Source organism: Scyliorhinus torazame, chromosome 10, assembly GCF_047496885.1.
Source record: "Scyliorhinus torazame isolate Kashiwa2021f chromosome 10, sScyTor2.1, whole genome shotgun sequence".
In the NCBI taxonomy this organism is placed as follows: Eukaryota; Metazoa; Chordata; class Chondrichthyes; order Carcharhiniformes; family Scyliorhinidae; genus Scyliorhinus; species Scyliorhinus torazame.
Genome location: NC_092716.1, coordinates 243458212 through 243481505, shown reverse-complemented (window position 1 = coordinate 243481505; position 23294 = coordinate 243458212). Strand labels below are relative to the sequence as shown.

General features: G+C 45.7%; 1 protein-coding gene and 1 long non-coding RNA gene across 6 annotated transcripts in view; one reads left to right on the top strand and one right to left on the bottom strand.

The window, feature by feature from the left end:
* Positions 1 to 23294, bottom strand: part of lrp4 (low density lipoprotein receptor-related protein 4) — a 495226-nt gene that overhangs the window by 386594 nt on the left and 85338 nt on the right. The gene's annotated exons all lie outside the window — the stretch shown is intronic.
* The window catches only part of LOC140384936 (uncharacterized), a 63028-nt gene continuing 39810 nt past the window's right edge, over positions 77 to 23294 (top strand). Inside the window, exons 1-3 of the long non-coding RNA XR_011933230.1 lie at positions 77 to 389; positions 10793 to 11011; positions 12228 to 12330. This is a non-coding gene — a long non-coding RNA (uncharacterized lncRNA). The remainder of the gene's footprint in view (positions 390 to 10792; positions 11012 to 12227; positions 12331 to 23294) is intronic.

Sequence of the window (23294 nt, the reverse complement as noted above, 5' to 3'; positions counted from 1 at the left end):
AGATTTTGCGAATGGAGTTTAATTTCCAACAGCTGCTTCAGAGCATAATGCCTGAGCCTCCATAATGTTTTGCTTCAATTCAGCACCTTTCACGTCCAAAATTTCTAACCAGGCTTGATAACGAAGATACTTGACAGAATAGATCAGCCTCAACACGCTTCACTGAATTGCTCTCAGGCCTAGAATTCTTTAACTTTGGAGCTTAGGGACAAGAACACTCTACAGCTTTAGCAGGACATCCTCAGAACCAAACTCAACTCACTTGTACCGTTTTTAAATCCAATTCTGGGACGTGGGCATCTCTGGCGAGGTCAGCATTTAATGCCCATTCCTGATTGCTCTCCAGAAGATGGTGGTGAGCTGCCTTCTTGAACCGCTACAGTCCATGGGTAGGTACAGGATTTGTTAATTGATTTGTCAATTACTGCTCTGCAGAGCCTGCATGTGATCAATGCAAAGTCTCCCACTCCCAAATCTTACCGTATCAGCTCACCCGAACAGGCGCCGGAATGTGGCGACTAAGGGCTTTTCACAGTAACTTCATACTTGTGACAATAAAAAGTTATTATTATTTCTTTCAATCAATCCCCAGTTAGTTCATTACTATTCACTAGGTTCTCTTGTTTTTGTTCCAATGTGTGAGACTTTACACTTAATCACACCATGAGTGCAGGCGGTAGGGAGAGGGCCAACAATTGGCGGAGACGATTGTTGAGAGATGGAAGCAACGGAGGAAATGGATGGTGGACATAAAGGGCTCGATGTGACCCTCTGTGGAATGTGTAAGGGCAGCACAGGTGGCGATCGCTGGGATCTTCAAACTTCTGGGAAGAAGATGAAGAAGGTGATACCAGTGAACAAGCATCGAATCTATGCTGAATTTCAGCTCTCACAGGCTCTGCTTTTTGATGATGATATGCTGCTATTGCAGGACAGGGGGAAGGGGTGCTCGTTCTCTCGTCTACCGTGCTCTGCTTCGGTGTGACTTTCCAGTATGGTTTCCCACTGTTGAGTGTCTACTCCTCGGAGCTGCGGGATGGGGAGAGAAAGGCGGCTTGATCCGAATGAACAACTTGGTGAAGCTGTTGAAGAAATTGTTTTGCAGATTGCTGGTGACTTTATTGTACTGTTGACAGTTTATTTGGTTTTCTTTGTATAAATGGACTGTTGTAGTTGTGTGTTTGTACCAATATTTTGCAGCGAAAAGGTACCTGTGTGTATAAGGCACGGTGCATTTTCCTTGTTGGTTAATGGTTATTGTGCTAAATGGCTGTTAAATAGTTTTTTCATCTTTTTGTATAAAGATACTGTTGACCGTTTAATAAATAAGGAGTTGTGCTGGTGGATGCCAGTGGGTTCTGCGGAATAAGCACGAAGATCGGGTGTGGGGAGGATGCGAGGTGTCAGTCAGTGATTTGTGCTGTGGTGGGGTGGTTTGGGAATTTGAGGGGTGGCAGGTGGAACTGATGCCAGGGGAGAGGTGGTAACTTACCCTTGCAGTTCGGTGAAGGCCGTTGGTCTTCTTCCTACATTGTATGAAGGTCCTCCCGGTCATGCTGCCCCAATGACAGCCACTGCCACCACCTTCCAGACAGCACTGGCGACCCTGCTGCTGGTGCTCTGACCCCCTCAGGGGAACAGGATGCCCCGTCTCGCATCAACGAAGCCGAGAAGCCTGGCCGGGCTGGCACTGCCAAAGCAAGGAGCAGGTCAGCGCGCTGCCGTGTTTGTGTGTTGACTGGGAGTGAGTGGCGGGGGTGGGTTTAAAAGTCGCTCCCTCCTGTTAGTGGCGAGACGTTGAGGTGCGGGTCTGACGAATCAGACGGCGAGACAGCCAGCAATGGCGAGAAGCTTGCGGGGGCTCATTTCTGGCTCTAGGTTCTGTAAATACGGGAAGCGAGCGCAGCACGGTGGTGCAATGGTTAGCACTGCTGCCATACGGAGCCGAGGTCCCAGGTTCGATCCTGGCTCTGGGTCACTGTCCATGTGGAGTTTGCACATTCTCCCCATGTCTGCGTGGGTTTCACCCCCATAACCCAAAGATGTGCAGGCTAGGTGGATTGGCCACGCTAAATTGCCCCTTAATTGGAAAAAATTAATTGGGTACTCTAAATTTTTTAAAAATTCGGGCCGCGATCTTGCCAACCCGGCCATCAAAAAACACTGTCTAATATCTTGCTGTTCAGGGAACAAAAGCTGAAATGGCCACTATAATCTGATGGAAGCTCTTAATTCCCAGAGGGAGGAACATAACTGAGAGTACGGTGGGGAAGACAATGCCAGAAAAAGCTGAGGGGATCAAGCGTAAGGTGGCAGGACCTGGGTGAGCACAAAGCAAGTGGCACAAGGGTCAAGAAGAGGTACCAGTTTGAACCAGGCGAGAAGGTTGATCTGACGGGAGGATTTTATAATTTACAAACAGGCTGCACTGGATCTTTTGTAGAGAGAATATTTCCACTTGCAGGGAAATCCAAACCAAGGGACCATGAATAATTGCAGCGTCGTTACTAATAATTCCAGCAGGGAAATTAGGAATTTCTTTGCTCGGGAGAGTGGTTAGATTGTGCAACTCGCTGCCACAGCAAGTGGTTGAGGCAAATAGCTCAGATACTTTTGAATGGGAACGAGATCATAGAAAAAGGAATGGGAAGATTACAGCTTGCTGAAAGGCTGTGATGAGACAGGTAGAATTAGAAGAGATTTGTGTGGCTTGTGAACAATAAGTTGTGCTGAATGGTTTCTTTCTATGTAGTATACTCTATGTCATTTAATACTTGCCATCTACACAGTAGCACAGTGGTTAGCACCTAGGTTCATTTCCCGACTTGGGTCACCGTAGTGTGACGACTAGGGGATTTCTACAGTAACTTCATTGCAGTGTTAATATAAGCCTACTTGTGACACTAATAAAGATTATTATTATTACACTTCTGCCCAACGCGCACATTAGCGAATTAATCAAGAGAAATTAAACCGGACAATGATTGCAGAGGGACCGACAACCCTGCCAAGGATATCATAGAATCATAGAATTCCTAAAGTGCAAAAGGAGGTCGTTCAGCCCATCGAGTCTGCACCAACCCTCCGAAAGAGCACCCTGCCTCGGCCCACTCCATCCCACATTTCCTGTAATTCCAACCAACCTTTGGACACTAAGGGTCAATTTAGCACGGCCAATCCTCCTAAACTGCACATCATTGGGCTGTGGGAGGAAACTGGAGCTCCCGGAGGAAACCCACGCAGACACGGGAGAATGTGCAAACTCTACACAGTCACCCAAGGTCGGAATCGAACCTGGGTCCCTGGCGCTGTGAGGCAGCAGTGCTAACCAGCATGCCACCCGATATCACGAGAGTATATTGAAAACGCACTATTGAAATGAAATTATTTGACACAGTCATTAAGGAAATGGTAAAAAGATTTTTGCACACTTAAATATATATGTATACATATATATATATATATATCATTGCAAAGAGTTGGCTATTAACTTCCTAATGTTGAAAAAAGTTTTCATTCTTTATTGCACACTGACTATATCTCTCCCTGTTCTGGGAATTATGCCACACAATACCAGTAATTGTACCAGTGTTTGAAGAGATGATCACAGGGAACTCTTAAAAAAAAACTTGTTTTATTAAAAACACTCAGCATTTTGAATTCAAAGTAACATATGCTGGAAAAGAACAAAAATACATGAAGCCACATGAAACACCAGTTGACAGGGAGCATCAGAATAGCAAGCTATTTTTGTGCAACTTCAACAACCATTATTATAAGCTTCATTGTTCTGATTTCAAAAAGAAAATTAACTCAACATAAAATCTAAAGAGTATTGTGACTGCACTGTGTTTATATATTACTGCTGCAGCTAATTTTTAAAAATCTTTAATTATAATCAAACTGAAGAAAAAGGAGCCACAAAGGCATTGTGTGCAATTTCCCGGCCGTGTCCCACCGGAATCACGACGGGACGCGGCCGGAAGATCCCGGGAGGGGCATCTTCTGGGATTCCTGATGGTGGTTATGCCTTGCAAGATTTAACGAGATCTCACGAGACGTTGCAATCTGGACCCGTCTACAATGGTGGGATTCAGACTTGCAGCGTTTAGTGAGTTTAAAAGCTCCGTTAATTCTGCCGACGCGCATCGAACTAGCTCCTGGGATCATCCGGCTTCGCCGAGGAGACCCCAGCCGGGCGCAATCGGGGTCCAGGTGGAACGGCACTTGTGGGGGTGGTCCTCCCAGGTGATCGAAGGGCCCCGGGCGGCTGGTTTCTGGGCAGGGTGGCACCCTTGCACTGCTGATGCCACCCAGGCACCTTGGCACTGCCAGCCTAGCACCCTGGCAGTACCACCTGGGCACACTGACAGTGCCACCTGGGTGACAGCATGGTACTGTCAGGCTTACAGGGGCACTGCCAAGGTGCCAGGCTGGCAGTGCCAAGGTGCGCAGGTGGCATTTTGCCTGCGCCGGGATTGGGCCCGAGAGTGTTCTGCCCTTGTGATGTGGGGTGCAGGGGGCTCGAGTACCCCTAATAGGTGAGTTGCAGGGGTGGGGGGGGGGAGGGGTTGGTCGGGGCGTCACATCACGGGGTTGAGAGATTGGGACGAGCGGAGTTCCTCAGAGCAAGAAATGAGACTGCGTGTGGTCTTGGCGGGGCGGGCCTTGTTGAGGCCCAGGAAAACAAACAGAGCACCGTTAGATAGCGGAGTCATTTGTTTTTGGACAGGGAGGCCTCGGCGAGGGAAGGGAGGAGGGGCGAGGGCAGGAAAGGGATCTTCACATGTGGGCAGCCCATACCTCCAGCAGATCTATCCTGAGCCCAAGTAGAAGGGACCCTGCCCTCCCCTTCCTCACCAAAACACAGGCTATTCGGGCAGGATGCCTCAGCATTGGAGCCTCTGCCTCCAGCTGGTTAAAGAACATTGGTGGCAGAAGGACGCCCTAGTGGCTACTAAGATGGAGGTATTTTCTTATGAGGAGAGGGTGAGTAGGTTGGGCCTGTACTCATTGGAGTTTAGAAGGATGAGAGACGACCTTATTGAGACATATAGGATTCTCAGGGGCCTGACAGGATAGATACTGAGAGGATACTTGTGGGAGAGTCGAGGACCAGAGGAAATATCAAAGAGTAAGGGTTGCCCATTTAAGACAGGGATGAGGAGGAATTTCTTTCCCAGAGGGTAGTGAATCTGTGGAATTTCTTACCGCAGGGAGCTGTAAAGGCTGGGTCGTTAAGTATGTTCAAGGCCGGGATAGACAGATTTTTAATCAGTCAGGGAATCAAGGATTGTGGGGATAAGGCGGGAAAGTAGAGTTGAGGATTATATCAGATCAGCAATGATCCCGTTGAATGGCGGAGCAGACTCGATGGGCCGAATGGGCTACTTCTGTTTCTACATCTTATGATCTTACCTAAAGGCCCCAGTTGGCCTCTGAACAGGAAGGTTATCCACGGGTCTTCCTGCCCTTGACTAAATTAGATGGAGGTGGAAAGGCCCGAGCACATCCCTTTCCTTCCACCCCACTCCCGCCTGTGAACCCACCTCCTGCTTGGGGGTGCTTTGCATTGCATCCTGCTCATTCTTTTATTAATGCAGGCTTCAAATCTAATGTGACATTTTTGAAGCCTTTAAACCTGGATTTAAACTGATGGACCAATGCTGCTTATCTGACCATCCAACTAGTGTAAATGGAAAGAGGCCGAGTTCCATCAATATTTCATTGCTCCCGAGTTTAAAAATAGACCAGATAGTGAAAACCAATCAGAAAGACATGGGCGTGTAATTTTGAATGTTAATAAGGATTTAAACAAAAATGTAATTACAGGTGCCTTCCTAAAGCATTTTATTAATGTGGAGATGCCAGCGTTGGACTGGGGTGAGCACAGTCAGAAGTCTTACACCAGGTTAAAGTCCAACAGGTTTGTTTCAAATCACTAGCTTTCGGAGCGCTGCTCCTTCCTCATTCACCTGAGGAAGGAGCAGCGCTCCGAAAGCTAGTGATTTGAAACAAACCTGTTGGACTTTAACCTGGTGTTGTAAGACTTCTTACCATTTTATTAATGGTCTCGAGGATGCTGAAGAATTTTACGTGGGGCTATTACATCAGCTCAGACATGAATCCTGCTACACCTTGAGCAGATCTTTACAGAGCACCAGCGGACTGGAAAACAGGCGGGTGAACCCATAAATCAACGTGCCGTTCCATTTGCAGCATGTCCACCACCAGCCTGCCCACTGAGGCCTTTAATTGGGTATCTCACAACCGCACCAATATAACAGGCGGCAGGAGGTCTACGTCCAATGTTTAGCCGGGAGGCTTACCTCTCCAGGCTGTTGGCCAGTGAATTAGGGGTTATGGGTGCTGTGCCGCCTTCCTGGGCACCCTGTTTTCCAATTGGAGACAACTCCCACTGTTTTGCATCCCTGCATTCACCCATCGCCCTGCCCTTTCCAACATGCCCCCTCTCAACTCCCTTGCCATAGCAGCCCCATCAAATTTAAATGCACAAACAAATACGGAATGATTTCAGGATTCATTCCTCGATCTCTACCTGCCCTTTGGATGTCACAATATATTGCATTGTGTATTTTTACACACAACAGGATTTTTCAACTTCTGGGTTGGCCCAGGTTTACAAGAATGGCTCCAAGGAGGAGAGATTTCAGTTCTGAGGATAGATTGGGGAGGTTGGGACTGTTCCCACTGTAGAGATGAAGACTAAGAGGAGATTTGACAGAGAGGTTCAAAATCATGAGGGGGGCTGGACAGAGTAGACAGGGAGAAACTGCTCCTAAACGATAGGTTTAAAGTGATTTGCAAAAGAACAAATGTGACGTGAGAAAATAAACCTCGTCGCAGAATGGGTGGTTGGGGTTTGGAATGGGCTGTCTGGAAGTGTGGTGGAGGCAGGTTCAATCGAGGCATTCAAAAGGACATTAGGTGATTATTTGAATAGAAGCAACGGGCATGGATACAGGGAAAAGGCAGGGGAATGACACTGAGTCCTAATGCACGTCCAGGGAGCCGGTGCAGAAACGATGGGCTGAATGCGTCATAACAATTCTGTGATTCTGATAACAGTTTAGCACCATCACTATTGATATAGTAATCAGTTCAGAAGATATTTAATTATATAATGATAGACCCATTCAAGTCAGAAATTTAGGTAATTTATTATTTCATACAAGGCGCAGAACAGCTGGTGTTTGGTAACAACACTTAATGGATTGAAGAATCAACTCTTTGAGCCAAAGCCACAATCGACTTCAGCTTCCTGTGTGGTTGTGGTGAAGTACTTGAAGCCTAGTTCACTACGAGTTCCTCTGGAGACTGGTAATTTTCACTGAGCTCGATGTCTAATTGTTTCATTGTGTGACCTCTGCCAGTCAAAACCCAGTGGACTACAGAATCCAGTCACGGCTTCAAGCCTCCGAGAACACTACCTGACGTACAATTTCACATGGGATTGTTTTTTGCTCCCCAGAAATGTACTCACATGCTTGATGATAACGATCTGTATAGTGTTGCTCAAAAGAAACAGGTTGCCAAAACATTTCATCTTGCACTCATCAGGACAAACACAGGAATGCCAAATTTTAAATGATCGCAATTTATACAACACTCGACTGATAGTGTAGCCAACAAAAAAGCAACAAAGTTGATCAACTGAGCTACTAACGTGGCTCATTTACGCTGGTTAGAAGTGACATAGGTTCGGGCAGCACGGTGGAGCAGTGGGTTAGCTCTGCTGCCTCATGGCGCTAAGGTTCCAGGTTCGATCCCGGCTCTGGGTCACTGTCCATGTGGAGTTTGCACATTCTCCCCATGTTTGCGTGGGTTTCGCCCCCACAACCCAAAGATGTGCAGGCTAGGTGGATTGGCCACGCTAAATTGCCCCTTAATTGGAAAAAATGAATTGGATACGCTAAATTTATTATTAAAAAAGAAGTGACATAGGTTCTAAGCAGGGACCTGTCGCCTTCAAACAAAAGAAGAAAGGTAAAGTTGTCATAGTCCTATTTATCCTAACAAAATATGAGTGAAACTCTTTACGTTCAAAATAAAGTTAATTCTCAAGAGGAAAAAAAACACTTGATAAAGAGCTTTCGTGTTGTTAATTTGTGCCATTTAGCTGCTGACTGCACTTGCCTGTCGAGATTCACAGCAACAGTTTTGATCCTAGGAAACGAGGCAAAGGGAAGATGGAAAAAGTCTGGTGACAGATGATACACCAACAGAAATCGGACAGGAGAAGAGTGCCTGTAAATAGGATAATCTCTGGAAAGAAGACGAAAATAAATGGCCAGTTTCTTTCTGAGCGATTCTGTGCCATTGCAAATGTTAGCGGGCCCATCAAATCAGTTATCTCCTTCACCATCGTTAGATTCACGCCAGAATTTTATAGCTCGGATGCTGGGTGCTCATCCCTGTTATTCATCTGAGTTCTAATGGGTGGCTGCGTTTGTGATCTGCATAATCTAAATGGATAAGAGGAGATCACACTTCCCATTTTGAAAGTCCATTCAATTCTAAAGATATGTGGTACAACATCCGCATTCGACAATAAATTGTTCCTTTTTCAATGACTGGGATTAAGGACAATTATTACACTCAGGGAAGCACATACAACAGACAATTCTATCCAATTCATTGACCTCTGTTCTGAAAGCAGGCCAAAGAACAATAATAAAGCAAAATACTGCGAATGCTGGAAATTTGTAATAAAGGCTGGAATTTTCTGGCTGTTTGTGGACCATGGGTTTCCCTCATCCTGCCATCAGCGCACCCCCGCCCGCGGGATTCCCGGCGGGGTGGAGTGGCTTCAATGGGAATTCCCATTGGCAGCGATGGGAGCAGGAAATCCCGCCACCGGCGAACGGCGTACAAGAAATACGGCGGGAGGCCGGGAGAATCCCGCCCCAACAACAGAAAATGGCGGAAGGTCTCAGCCTGAATGTCCCGCGTCGGTGGCGAGAGAAGCCGAGTTAACGGCTGGGGTATTCCGCCTCTGCCTCTTCCCCCACACCACACCCTAGGCTCCCTCCCCCAGCGAGTTCTCCAGCGGCGGAGACGGCTCGCTATTGGCCGCCTGCAGAATCTTCCAGTCCCCCCCCCCCCAACGGCCATGGCATTTTTCACGGCTCGCCCTTCTGGAAAATCCTGCCAAACGTTTCGAGTTTCCATGACTTTTCTTCCCCCTGGAGGAAGAATGACGCGGATTCCAAACATTATCCCTGTCTCTCTCTCTCTCTCTTCTCAGATGCTTCCAGACCTGCCGAGCCTGTCCAGCATTTTCTGTTTTTATTTACAATAATAATGTATTTGGATCAAACAGTGAAAATATTCGGAGAAATATCTAGCTGGCAATAATTTCAAATTCATACTGAGGCACATTTGTATACATTATAAAAACTGTGTGCAACAATGGAGAATGCTACAGAAAGGGATAGCTCAGCATCAGTTGATTTATACACTTTTCTCTCTGTCCATGGCATTACATTCTGTTATATATTCTCCAGCTTTCGTGCTGGACCCAACGCTGTAATCTAGCATGAAGTTTAATTCCAGCTTGGTCCAACTGGGCAGCACGGTAGCACTGTGGATAGCACAATTGCTTCACAGCTCCAGGGTCCCAGGTTCGATTCCGGCTTGGGTCACTGTCTGTGCGGAGTCTGCACATCCTCCCCGTGTGTGCGTGGGTTTCCTCCGGGTGCTCCGGTTTCCTCCCACAGTCCAAAGATGTGCAGGTTAGGTGGATTGGCCAGGCTAAAAATTGCCCTTAATGTCCAAAATTTCCCTTAGTGTTGGGTTGGGTTATGGGGATAGGGTGGAGGTGTGCGGTTGGGTAGGGTGCTCTTTCCAAGAGCCGGTGCAGACTTGATGGGCCGAATGGCCTCCTTCTGCACTGTAAATTCTATGAATCTAACTGCGCAGGGTAATATTGGGAAGCTGCTTTGCAACCATGTATAATAAAGTTCAGAGCTACATTTTAACATTAGTTATTTTTAAATAAAGTGGTAGTCGACTGTAAAATGAGGACCACTTGAGAATATTCGCAGCAACAATTTCTCTTTGTGCAGTCCTTTCAAGTCGTAAAACATCCCAAACTTAGAACAGCCGAACTCAATCAATAGGCTCCCTGAGTGTTGCGGCAAACTGAAAGTTTTCTTTTGTCAAAGCTTTCCTCCTTGCACTTATCAGGATCTTTTGCAAGAATACAAATCCCAGGGAGGCAATGAATTCATATTATGGAAGAGAAGACTGTGCTGATTGGTTGGAAGCCACTTGCCAACCAATCAATACTCTCTGCTTGTACAGTATAAATTTGTTGTCTCCAGAAAAAGTAACACACAGACGCAAATTAACACTGGCGGCACGGTGGCACAGTGGTTAGCACTGCTGCCTCACAGCGCCAGGGACCCGGGTTGTGATTCCAGTCTCGGGTGACTGTCTGAGAGGCGTTTGCACGTTCTCCCCGTGTCTGCGTGGGTTTCCTCCATGAGGTGCTCCGGTTTCCTCCTACAGTCCAAAGATGCGCAGGGGATTGGCCATGCTAAATTATCACATAGTAACCAAAGGTGTGCAAGTTGGGTGTGGTTATGGGGATAGGGTGGGGAAGTGGGCCTAGGCTGGGTGCTTTTTCGGAGGGTGGTGCACATGCGATGGGCCAAATGGCCTTCTTCTGCACTGTAGGAATTCTAGATTCTGTCAAGTCATGAAGTTAACTCTTGGACACTGATTTATCTCCCAGAATGTATTTTATTTATGTATCTTTCTTTAACAGGGGTGAAGACACACAATCAGGCATTGCTATTTTTCAAATAAAAATTTCTCTGGGGTGCTTGTGCTGTCATTGGATGAGGATCCAGGCTGCAATTTAATGGGGGAAAAACACTCCCAAACCTGTCACCTTTCAACATGGGGTCTTAAAGCTCGCCAGGTCTTTGTCCTCAGACCAAGCTGTCCGCAGATGGTGCCTGGATTAGAAGTGGAAAAATTGGAGGTTAGTTACTCGTGACTCGAGAACACTTCAATGCAGTCCCTGACTGGGTACAGAACAACACTGACAGATGCCAGGGAATAGTGTGTGTGCCTATGTGTCCGATGACACAAGAGGAAAGTGTATAAGAGAGAATACAACCAACAAAAAATTAGAGAGAGGCCCAGGGAGAATGACTGTGGTTGCAAAGAGTGACAAAGTGGGCGAGATTCTCCACACCCGCGCTGGTTGGGAGAATCGCCTGGGCTGCCAAAGTTTCCCAGAACGTCGGTCCGACGGCCTCCCGCCATTCTCCCAAGCGGCAGGAACGGCCCCGTCGAGTTCCGCGGGCCGCAGGCCGGAGAATCGCCAGAGACACTCAAAATGGTGATTCTCCGGCACCCCTGCTATTCTCAGGCCCGGGTGGGCCGAGCGGCCAGGCCAAAACGGCGGGTCCCCCCCGGCGCCGTCCACACCCGGTCGCTGCCGTCGGGAACAGCGCGGGAACGCTTGGGGGGGCGGCCTGCAGGGGGGGGGATCCTGCACCGGGGGGTACCTCAAATGTGGCATGGCCCGCGATCGGTGCCCACCGATCGTCGGGCCGTCCTCTCTGAAGGAGGACCTACTTCCTTCCACGGCTCCGCAAGATCCATCTGCCATCTTCTAGCGGGGCGGACTCAGCGAGGACGGCAACCACGCATGTGCGGGTTGGTGCCGGCCAACCCACGCATGCGGCGGGTGACGCCAGTTATGCGGCGCCGGCCGCGTCTTCTATGCGGCGGCGCCTTTACGCTCCGACAAGGCCTGGCGCGTGTAGATGACGCGGCCCCGATCCTAGCCCATTGTCGGGGCCTGAATCGGTCGGGATCGGGGCCGTTTCGCACCGTCGTGAACCTCGGCGGCGTTCACGACGGCGTGGGCACTTCGGCGCGGAAGTGGAGAATCCCGCCCAGTGTTTGTCATGATATCATGGTTGTGTTGTCATTCACCGACTGACCACTAGGAGTCCCATTACTAAATAAGTGAATGTTAGAGTCAGGTGACCTCAGACTGACCAGGGAGCTGAGAGAGAGATCGTGGTTTGTGCATGTTCATACTGTTAGTCATCTGTTGTTTGTATATATTTGACCCACAGTTAATATTAATAAATCATTTATAGCTTTAGCGACAAGTGTTCTTGTAATATAAATCAGGCCATCCATCAAGAACATTACAGTGTTCACCTATCATCTTTTCCCAGGCTAATTGAAGTGGCCTCAAATTGTAGCAGGCATACCGAAAAACCTGTGACAGAACAGAAAATTATATTTAATATGACTTTGGACGGACATATTTAAAAATAGGTGAGTTACAAAGCCCATTTATTCTCTGGAAATTGTGATGAAATTACAGACATGGGGCGTGGCTATCTGGAATTGTTTTTTTTGTTTGGGTTAACCCTCTGATCTGAAATTAATCGTTTCTTGATAAGTAAGTAATACTAGGTAATGTTAATGCATCTGGATTATAGGTTTGTGGAACAATGTAAAGAAATTCTTCGGATTTTCGAATAATTAAAACAGTAAGAGGTTTGTATTTGGACATTATTGAGTGATATCTCAAGGAGCACGAGCTGATTTCAAAGGTAGTTAGAGCAACTAGATAACTCTTATTGTACAGCTTAAAGCTTTTGTTCTGGCTGGTACTCTCAACAACTTGGGCTAAAATGTTGCACATCCACACCACAAACATTGTGAAGATTTATAATTAAACTCTTTTCCACAACCTTTGATGTTTATTGAACAGCACATGGAGTGATAGGATAGGGCAAGGGGTGGTGTTAAATTTCTTTTCAAGATTGACCCTACAGTGTTGCATTTATTACCTTCCAGAGAAGATCAGAAGACATCCATGCAATATCCATTAGACTATACACCATAACTAAGGGTTAATAGTGCGACACACTATCCTACTTCGGGTTGGTGGGATCGTGGTACTGTTAGCAGATTAGTAGTCCCCTGGCCCAGAATAAAGCTCTGGAAACGAGAGTTCAAATCCCACCCTGGCGGCTGGGGAATTTTAATTCAATTGATGAATCTGGAATAAAAACGTAATCTCATGCAGAATGATTATCAAACGACTGGATTGTCAAGCCCCCCCCCCCCCCACTCACGCTCCCCTCCTTCAGGGAAGGGGGTCTGCTGCCCTTACTCAGTCTGGGCTACACGTGACTCCAGACCCCACACCAATGTGAAATAGCGTTGGCACGTCACCCATTCCCAGACAACTCACCACTACCTGCTCTAGGGGTGGGTCATACATTCTGGTCTCGTCAGCGACTCACACACCCCAAGAATAAAAATCTCACAACGTAAGTAAGGATAGTGACTGTGGATTATGGAGGGGAAAAAAACTGACTTCACTGGCATCAATTAATTTTTGCAGCAAATGGAATACAGGCATAGGGGGAATGTTGGCCCAAATGATTTGAGTGCAAACCACCTTGAAGAGCCATGTATTTTGGAGCAGCACGGTGGCGCAGTGGTTAGCACTGCTGCCTCACGGCGCCGAGGTCCTAAGTTCGATCCCGGCTCTGGGTCACTGTCTGTGTGGACTTTGCACATTCTCCCACGTGTTTGAGTGGGTTTCGCCCCCCACAACCCAAAGATGTGCGGGGTAGGTTGATTTGCCACGCTAAATTGCCCCTTAATTGGAAAAAATGAATTGGGTACTCTACATTTTTTTTGAAAGAGCCATGTATTTTGCATTTTGCATTTTTTTCCTTTCACAAACACAGAACTTGGTGGCGTTGTTGCGAGGCAACAATTGAATGCTGTCTTTTAATCACAATTCTCTTCATTTGTGCAAATCTGTCTTCCATGCTATCCATGAACTTGGTATCGTTAGGTATGCTTGGATTCTTTTCACAGAATCGACTTGGTAAATTCCAAGGCAAACGGCCAAACTGACGCGAAGCATGCCCGTTCGCTCACCGGAATGTTTTCTTATACCAGCCACATCATGGTTCAATTAATCGTTAGAACTAGCCAGCCCAAGGAGGAGTATTTGGGTTTGTCTAAAAATAGGCCGATGGGTCAGCGAATTGACACATGCACACACATAAAATAGGAACATGTGTAGGCCACTCAGAGCCTCGGGCCTACTCTGCATTCAATAAGATCATGGCCGATCTGTTTGTGTTTCAAATTTCACATTCCCATCAACCCCGATAAACTTTGATTCCCTTGCCTAATATGAAACTATCTGCCACTGCCTTAAAAATATTCCATGACACCCATCTCCCCTGAGACAGAGAGTTCCAAAGTAGCACAAACCTCGGAGAGAAAAAGTTCTCCTCATTTCTGTCCTATAAGGGCGACCCCTAATTTTATACAGTGCCCTTTAGTTCTGAACTCATCAGCAAGACGAAACATCCTTTCAAAATCCTTGCCAAGACCATTAAGGATCTTTTACACTTCAATCAAGTAACCCCTCACTCTTAGATACTCCAGTGGAAACAAGCCCAGTCTGACCAACTCATCCTCATAAGATAACCCTCTCATCCTAGGCATCAATCTAGTAAACATCCTCTGAATCACCTCTAGCACATTTGCGTCCTTCCTTAAATAGGAAGACCAAACACTGCACACAGTATTAGAGATGTGGTCTCACCAATGTCTTGCACAACTGAAGCATAACATCCCTACTCTTCGGTCAAATTCCTCTTCTAATAAAGGATAGCATTCCATTAGCCTTCTTGATTACTTGTTGTATCTGCACTGTAATGTTTTGTGATTCGTACACTCGGACACCTAGATCCCTCTGCACCTCGGATTTCTGCAGTCATTCTCTTTTTAAGTGTAAACTGCTTTTTTATTCTTCCTGCCACAGTGAACAACTTCACATTTTCCCAACATTTCACTCCATCTACCAGATATTTTTGCCCACTCACTCAACCTCTTTATGTCCTCAACAATTTGGATATTAAGAATGCGGACTAAAGCAACTTAAATGAAGCATTCTATTAAGTCAGGATTTAATTGAGTCAGCAATCAGAAGGCCTATGAAGCTAGACTAGAAATGGTACCAACCTAATCAGAATTACAAGTTTAATGTAAGGTACAAAAGCCACAATTGATCGTACAACACCCCAGTTGACACAAATGTTAGTTTCTGATATTGTGCAGCTTCTCCACCCTCCTTTCCTGGTACTGAAAATACTCTTCGAAAGTGAAAGCTAAATGACTTGCCCATACAGCAACAGAACACATCTGCCGGGGTGCTTTGCAAGGAGGTGCATGAACCCGATACAGTTCAGAATGCTTGGATTCTCCCTCTGGTTTGTACCAAGCATTTATTCTCCATATGGCCATTGAGTTCGACAACTCGCCACAGAGTGCATGAACTTTTTAACTGATCTAGTATCAGGTCACACCGCATGACAATTCTGCTCCGAATGAGTTAATTGTCAGTTTGTTTCTGTTCAAAGCACAAGATCTAACTGGATATGTGTTGCATCTGGCAGGATGTCTCTGATGCTATTCTCTCCCTCTCTCTCTTTCTAAAACAGTCTTGCAAAGTGAGATGGACCACAGCATCAGATGTTGAACTGTAGCCACCACACAGTTCTGGCTGAGGAAGCTCTCCCGCTCTTGCCGCCTGCCACTGGCAGATCGGATGGATTTACAGGTTGTCATTCAACCTGCTTGGCCAACCGCAAAAGCACCTTCCCTTGGTCATCAAATCCTGGGGTAGGACTCGAATCCAGAGCTTTTGGCTCAGAGACAGGGACAATTCCCACTGCTGTCAAAAGACCTCCTACTTGATGCTATTTGAACTTTTCACAAGCGTTGCTTCTGTTAAGTAATTTCACAACACTATTACATCGCTTCTGTAAACAGGTATAAAAGGTAAATCCTGAAGAGCGGAAGAGGTCCACCTTATTCTCCAATTCACAGGCTACTAATTATGTCCCAAAACCGGATACATTGTGTGATCATGCAACGGTGAGTTCCTGGTTAAAGTAATTTCTAATGAAAGGTACATTTTTTTTTGTTGGAAGGTGCCAAGTCTCTGAACAAAAATTGCTTCATAGCTTTTCTTAAAGACTCATTTTTGCCTGGTGTACTTCTAAGATAACTTTTTTGCTTCAGGACAAAACTACCGTGGCCAAAGTTATAGCACACAATTCGTCTCTCTGCTATTCAATCTGTTTATTGTGAAGAGATTAATGCCTGCAATAAAATCACAGCAAGAAGGCTTCAGTACAGTAGGGCGCTCTTGAACAATAATATCTCTCAGTTATTTCCATCCTTAGGTTATTAATAACACTGAGAAATAAAAGAGATTGGCAAATGGATTAGACGGCCCCATAAAAATTCCACTCATTTATTGTTCTTTAAATTAGATACTGTTTGTATTGACAAAACAATTTGTTTGACTGGGGACAGGAAAGCTTTCCATCTGCTATAACTTTGGCCCTGTCACGGAGCGCAAATTGCCAGTGCTATCATAGGGTTTTTCATTAATGAGTTGACAGCTATCCACTAGGCATAGGTGAGGGGGCGTTCATCATGTTCACAAGAATTCAGTACATCTCATTAGTTCCAGCAGTTCTTCACTATCCTCAGGTAAGTGTGGGCTACCAATGCTCGCAATGAACAGACTCTGAGGAAGATGAACTCAGACATATCGCATTAAACAACCGCAGTCATGTCACATTTCTGTCTCGAGCACGAGGTTACAAAATTCAAAGTGTGAAACCCAATCAAATATGTGCCCTTGTCACAAAAGAAGCACAATGCATGCAATCTCTCTGGCAACAACTGTGTGACCAACGTGCCAGCAGAATACACTACACCCCACAGAAAACAACACGTTTCGATTGGAATAAAGTACTTTTTACAGGCTCAATGTTCTCTTTAGTTTCATCCATTTCTACAGGAGCTGAACATTCAAAGAACAAAACCTGGACCTAAAAAAATACTTCACTATTTCCATACAGGATGATTAGAATATTATTTAGCGATTTTTGTTCCGAAAACTGCACATTAAGCCTTATTTCAAAGTCTAAAATAAAACAGATGACTGACAAACTATTCAAACTGAGTGCCTGCATATTTTTGGTTGAATTAAGTTCACATCTAACTATTGTTAGTCCAAAACTAATTCCTGTGATAACATATTCATTCTGACTCTTCAGTATATTTGACAGGGTGCAATAGTTAAGGGCGTGCAAACACTTCAGGCAGAATTCTATAATCTCCGTTTCGCATTATTTGTGAATACAGTTCATGTCACCTTGCTTCACAAAGTCTGCCCCGAATTCTAGCAGAAATCATATGTAACCACCTTTGTTTGAGGCGGGAGACAGAGCTGTTGGATAGCACTACATCACCAGTATCGAAAGGCATGGGAGGTGAATTACAATCGTAGTAAATCCGATTTTACTTTCCTACAATCCGCGCACTGGAAATTAAACTCAAATTACATTCAATTTAATTGAAAGATGCACATTTGGGATTTGCAACGGGTGTGATTCCAGACTTGTGGACAATGAATCAAGAAATGGGATCAGGTGTTTGATTAGTTTTGAATCTCCCAAATAAACTATGCGCCAAAATGTGCCTCATCTCATCTAATCCTATTGATTTCAGTGTAAAATCCGTACTATTGTTCAAATGGAAGTGGTGAATAAGAAACACTATTATTTCCACTTGGCCATCCAACACCGTCCCACTATAAAGGAAACTTACGGCATTTCCATCTACTGCCATATCACTCCCAATGTCCTTCTGATACAATCTCTATCCCTAATTTTCCTTCCTCCCACACGAATATTACACCTTGCAACTGACTTGAAATGAGTCCAATATTGTCAGGGTACGATACATCAGTTTACTACAGACAAAAGAAAACTATTACCCGACAAGAAATAACAGTGACCTTATCTGACCTTCCTAATCATGTCCCTCTTGATCTGCATTTATAAAACTGTACAAAACACCACGGTGATCCAGATTGATTTCTCAAAATAACTGAAATATTTGCTTCATGTTCCCTCTTTAACCGCCTATGAAAAATATCTCCATCTTTTTTCGTCTATCTATATAGCTCACAGAATCTAGTTCCTCTTTCCTGTCCTTCCTCTATTCATGGGCAACCTATAATCATAGAACCACAACAGTGCAGAAGGAGGACATTCGGCCCTACGCCCGGAACGGCCCTATGCATGGCAGCACGGTAGCACAGTGGTTAGCACTGTTGCTTCATAGCTCCAGGGTCCCAGGTTCGATTCCGGCTTGGGTCACTGTCTGTGTGGAATTGCATGTTATCTGCGTGGGTTTCCTCCGGGTGCTCCGGTTTCCTGCCACAAGTCCCAAAAGACGTGCTGTGAGATAATTTGGACATTCTGAATTCTCCCTCAGTGTACCCGAACAGGCGCCGGAGTGTGGCGACTCGGGGATTTTCACAGTAACTTCATTGCAGTGTTAATGTAAGCCTACTTGTGACAATAAAGATTATTATTATTATAACCCCGCCTCACCTGAACATCTTTGGACTGTGGGAGGAAACCGGAGCACCTGGGCTAGTGAGTGGGCTGCATGAGGGGCCCTCCTTCACCTCAGTGGGCCGCAAATTTAAATCAGGCATGTTCATTGACTATGACCCTTGAATAAGATAGAATACATTCAATACACGCTGAATATTTCATGAAGGCCCTGCCTTCTCAACCTTGCCCCTGGCCTGAGGTGTGGTGACCCTCAGGTTAAATCACCACCAGTCAGCTCTCCCCCCTCAAAGGGGAAAACAGCAATGGTCATCTGGGACTATGGCGACTTTACTATATTTCATAACAAGTTGTAGAAAATGCTTAATCATAGAATTTACAGTGCAGAAGGAGGCCATTCAGCCCATCAAGTCTGCAGCGGCCCTTAGAACGAGCACCCCACTTAAGCCATCCACCCTATCCCCGTAACCCAGTAACCCCACCCCACCTTTTGGGACACTTAGCCTGGCCAATCCACCTAACCTGCACATCTTTGGACTGTGGGAGGAAACCGGAGCACCCGGAGGAAACCCACGCACACACGGGGAGGACGTGCAGACTCCGCACAGACAGTTACCCAAGCCAGAATCGAACCTGGGACCCTGGAGCTGTGAAACAACTGTGCTAACCACTGTGATACCGTGCTGCTCATTCATATGTTAATAGAACAGTCGCCGACTTCAAGTGGTAAAAACAAAATAAATATTTACTCTTGATTGGACAGAACACGGCTCTCACATTCAATGTTGTGTGCAATCAGCATGCATCAATCTTCGCTTGTCCTTGTTTTATGTGCAGATCGCCTCAGTTACACCAGTAGGAAAAACACTACGCAGATGGAAGTCACCGGAATGTGGCAACTCTGTACACAGACGCCGGTCAACAAAACGTCATGTGGGCCGCACGCTGACCCGGGCCGCAGGGTGCCCACCACACTGATGTACAGTGATGTGCGGTTAACACTGAACCTTCTTTTACATCCGCAAAGTTCCCCACAAGATTACAAAAAAACACATTTCTCTCAGTCTTCAATGGACACTTGAGTAACCCTAATGAGACGCTCGCGCAGCAACAAACATGATTACATTACTGGATCTGCACGTCTAACGTTCACAGATAAATGTTACTCTCACTACTGTGTGACTACAGGAACCGCAACAGGTTAAATAAGCATCCGTACCTAAATGACAAGCATCTTCAGTATAAATGTGTCCCTTGGAAAGGAAGCACAAACTCAACGTTTGAAATGTACCATAAATACCATGCTGCAATTAAACTTTATAAATCACTCTGCCACAAGTTGAAATGTGAAAAGTGACCTAATTATGACTTTTTAAAATATATATATATATATCCCCTGCCTGTATTTGTTAAACTGGGCATCACAAATGCTAAACATTTTAAAGCGGCATTCATACTAAGCTACAAAAACATGCAAGAGTTACAGCAGAGCCCCTAAAATAGACAACACAAAACGCAAGGTATAATAGCCGGGAATAAAAGGTTACGAGCACAGCCACGGCGACAAGGCAACTGAGCAAACTAGCATCCTCCTAATTACTGTGGATTTCAGGATTCTTTTAATCGGTGTTTTGAGCTCACAATCTGCAATTCGGTCCATTCCCCTGCCAAAACCGAAACCAAACTACTTCATGGTTGACTCAAGATAAAAAGGAGGCTGGTGTTGGATGTGTCTGGGGCAACCCAATGCTGCACGGGGAAACTCAAAGAGGCATTATTAGGCCCCTTATTTCTACGTGCTAAAGGCTTACTGCCTGTTTCAGCTGCATATTGTTCTGCCCACATCAACATGGTGTGTGGCATAAATCCGACTCGTAATGTAAATACACTGCCTGTCCACTATATAGGAGGCTTAGATGTCTGCATAGGGCCTAAAAACAAGACACAGACCGATAGAAATTCTGAATCTGTGTCTAACACTTAATTGTGTGGAAAGCCCAGAGTTCGGCCTGGTGGCACAACGATTAGCACTGTCCCTCACAGCACCAGGGTCCTAGGTTCAATTTCGGCTTTGGATAACTGTCCATTTGGAGCTTGCACGTTGTCCCCGTGTCTGCGTGGGTTTCCTCCGGGTGTTCTGGTTTCCTCTCAAATATGCGCAGGTTAGGTGAGGTTACAGGGAAAGGGCAGGGGAATGGGCCTGGGTAGAGTGCTCTTTCAGAGGGTCGGTGCAGACTCGATGGGCCAAATGGCCTCCTTCTGCACTGTAAGAATTCTATGGTTCGCACTGCTGCCTCACAGCGCTGGGGACTTGGGTTTGATTCTGGCCTTGGGTGACTGTGTGGAGTTTGAACTTTCTCCCAATCTCTGCATGGGTTTTCACCGGGTGCTCCGGTTTCCTCCACAATCCAAAGATGTGCAGGTTAGGTGGAGTTAAGGGGATATGGCGGGGGAGTGGGCCTAGAAAGGGTGCTTTTGCAGAGGGTGGGTGCAGACTTGAGAGTCGGCAGGTGGCACAGAATTTGAATATTGCTGAAAGGAGGGACATATTGTCAAAGCTTTTGGTTTTACACTCACCAGGTCTAATGCAAGAATACCAAATTTGAAACAAGCATAGCATTTTGTACCACAGTCCCCTTTTCTCCTGTAGTGTAACCTGTTGGTGTTGTTTGAAATTTGGCATTCTTGCATTTGTCTTGTTGCTGACGCTTTTAGTCTTGCATGCATCATGTCTCTCTTTTCAGCATTTGTATTGGATTCCATTTATTCCAAGTGCTCCTTCTATAGTGAATAATGTCAGAAAGAGCTTTAGTCAAGTTGTTGGAGCAGTAAAAAGGAAAGTAAATGGGACGGGTGGCCTCCTTCCGCACTGTAGCGATTCTATGGAAAACGGGCAGAAATGAAAGGAGGTATGAACCTGCATCCACAGTGCATTGTGCTCTGATACGTTATCACCTGCCCGGATCCAATTGGCTGGGGACAGTTGGTTACCGCATGTTCCTTGGGGAATATTAGCTCCCCCAATGAGATGGGGATGGGGCAATCATTAGCAGTACAGCTATATAAGTAGAGTTGGCCAGTGTGGTATCAGCTAGAGAGAGAACCTATGTACATATTGTTGTAAATAAAGTTACTTTCTGTTTGATTCTGCAAACTCGTGCTGGATTCTTCATGGCCCTCACAAAAGATGTATACCATAATGGGTGTGATTAAATGCACAATGGTCCAACCTGCTGCAGATAAACGTTACAGATTTATGAGAATTATACAGGCACAAAGTCCCTCCAGAAATCGAGTTTCCTGTCTCAAATACCAGGAACTCGGAGAGGAAACATATTTGCCCCAAAAGATGGAGGGTGAACTAGACAGTAAGTCATTCTGGGGCTGGTGGAGCTCTTCCCAGCTCGCACAGCAAATCTGTTTTGGGTGAAGCTTTTGTGTGGGGTGGGGGGGGGGGGGGGGGGGGGGGGGGGTTAAGAAAGAAATATGTAAAACAACACCTTGTAAACAAATAACCTTTGTTTGCCAAGAAAACGTTGCCTCCAATGTGTGTGTTATTTTCTCCTGCTAAACGCCCATCCATTTAGAATTTGTTGTTGTAAGAATGGGTGGATGCCAACCAAATCACTGCCAATGCACCTTGTGGTCAATGCCTTGGAGAAACGAGAAGCCACTAAATTCAACACGTCACACTTCCCCTACCTTTTTCACGTTTATCATGACCAATCCAACTAACCTGCACATCTTTGGACTATGGGAGGAAACCGGAGCATCCAGAGGAAACCACCCAGAAACAGGGAGAAAGTGCAAACTCCACACATGCGGGCAAGGCTGGAATCGAACCTGGGTCCCTGGCGCTGTGAGGCAGCAGTGCTAACCACCGTCCCGCTGTTCATCCCTCATTTTCCAGCTCTGCATTTGTTTTCTAATCTCAAGACCCGACTTGCATTGTTCTTTTAAATATTAACATCTACTTGGACAGAATCAGGTTTTTTTTGCAATCTAAGCATTTCCCGGGCTAATCGACAGCTTAGTGCAAAAGCAATGGATTCCCATGACAGCGGCCCATTAGTAACCAAAATGTGCTAATTCTTCATTTCTTTTTTTAAACCATCAAGTATTGTTACTATCTCAGTGGGGAGTGTTCAATGGGGGTTTAGCGCCTGGAACAATTCTAAATAGCTCTCTCCAAAAGTCCTGTGAGCCAGGGTGGCATCACATCAAGCAGAGAGGAAATTTTAACAATATGTGGTTTTCAATGTTTCCCTTAGGCTCTGTATGACTAAATACTGAATCAGCAAAGGAATAACAATGCAATACAGTATCGCAACCAAGTTAGCGCTGTTGATTGGACCATTACATTCTTCTGTAAGCTGGTAAATTGTATTGCTAAATCATAATGCCATTTTAAGTAAAAACTGAGCAAGACCGAGCCGATTCTTAGAGCACCGGACAGACCCACTTTGGGTAACTCCAATCGCCAAAAAGCCTCGTCCTACCTCCAAGGAGGCTATACCGAAGTTAGGCATAGCTACAGTTCTTCTTGAATAGAAGACCCGTAAAAAGAAACGTGAGTCATTCTTTCGTAGTGTCACTGCGCAATTTGCAGTTTTAAATGCTTTGAACGCTATTTCTAAACAAAAAAAAAAGCTTGTTCACTTCCCTCCATTTTATATGCCTGAAGAACACAAATGGCCATTTACTAACCCCAGGGAGCAGTTTAATAAAAAAAAAACTGCTGCTTTAGACTGGCTTTGTTATCACAACACAGCAGTCAACTTCATTTCCATCTGCTGAAAGTAAATCAAAAATAAGTGA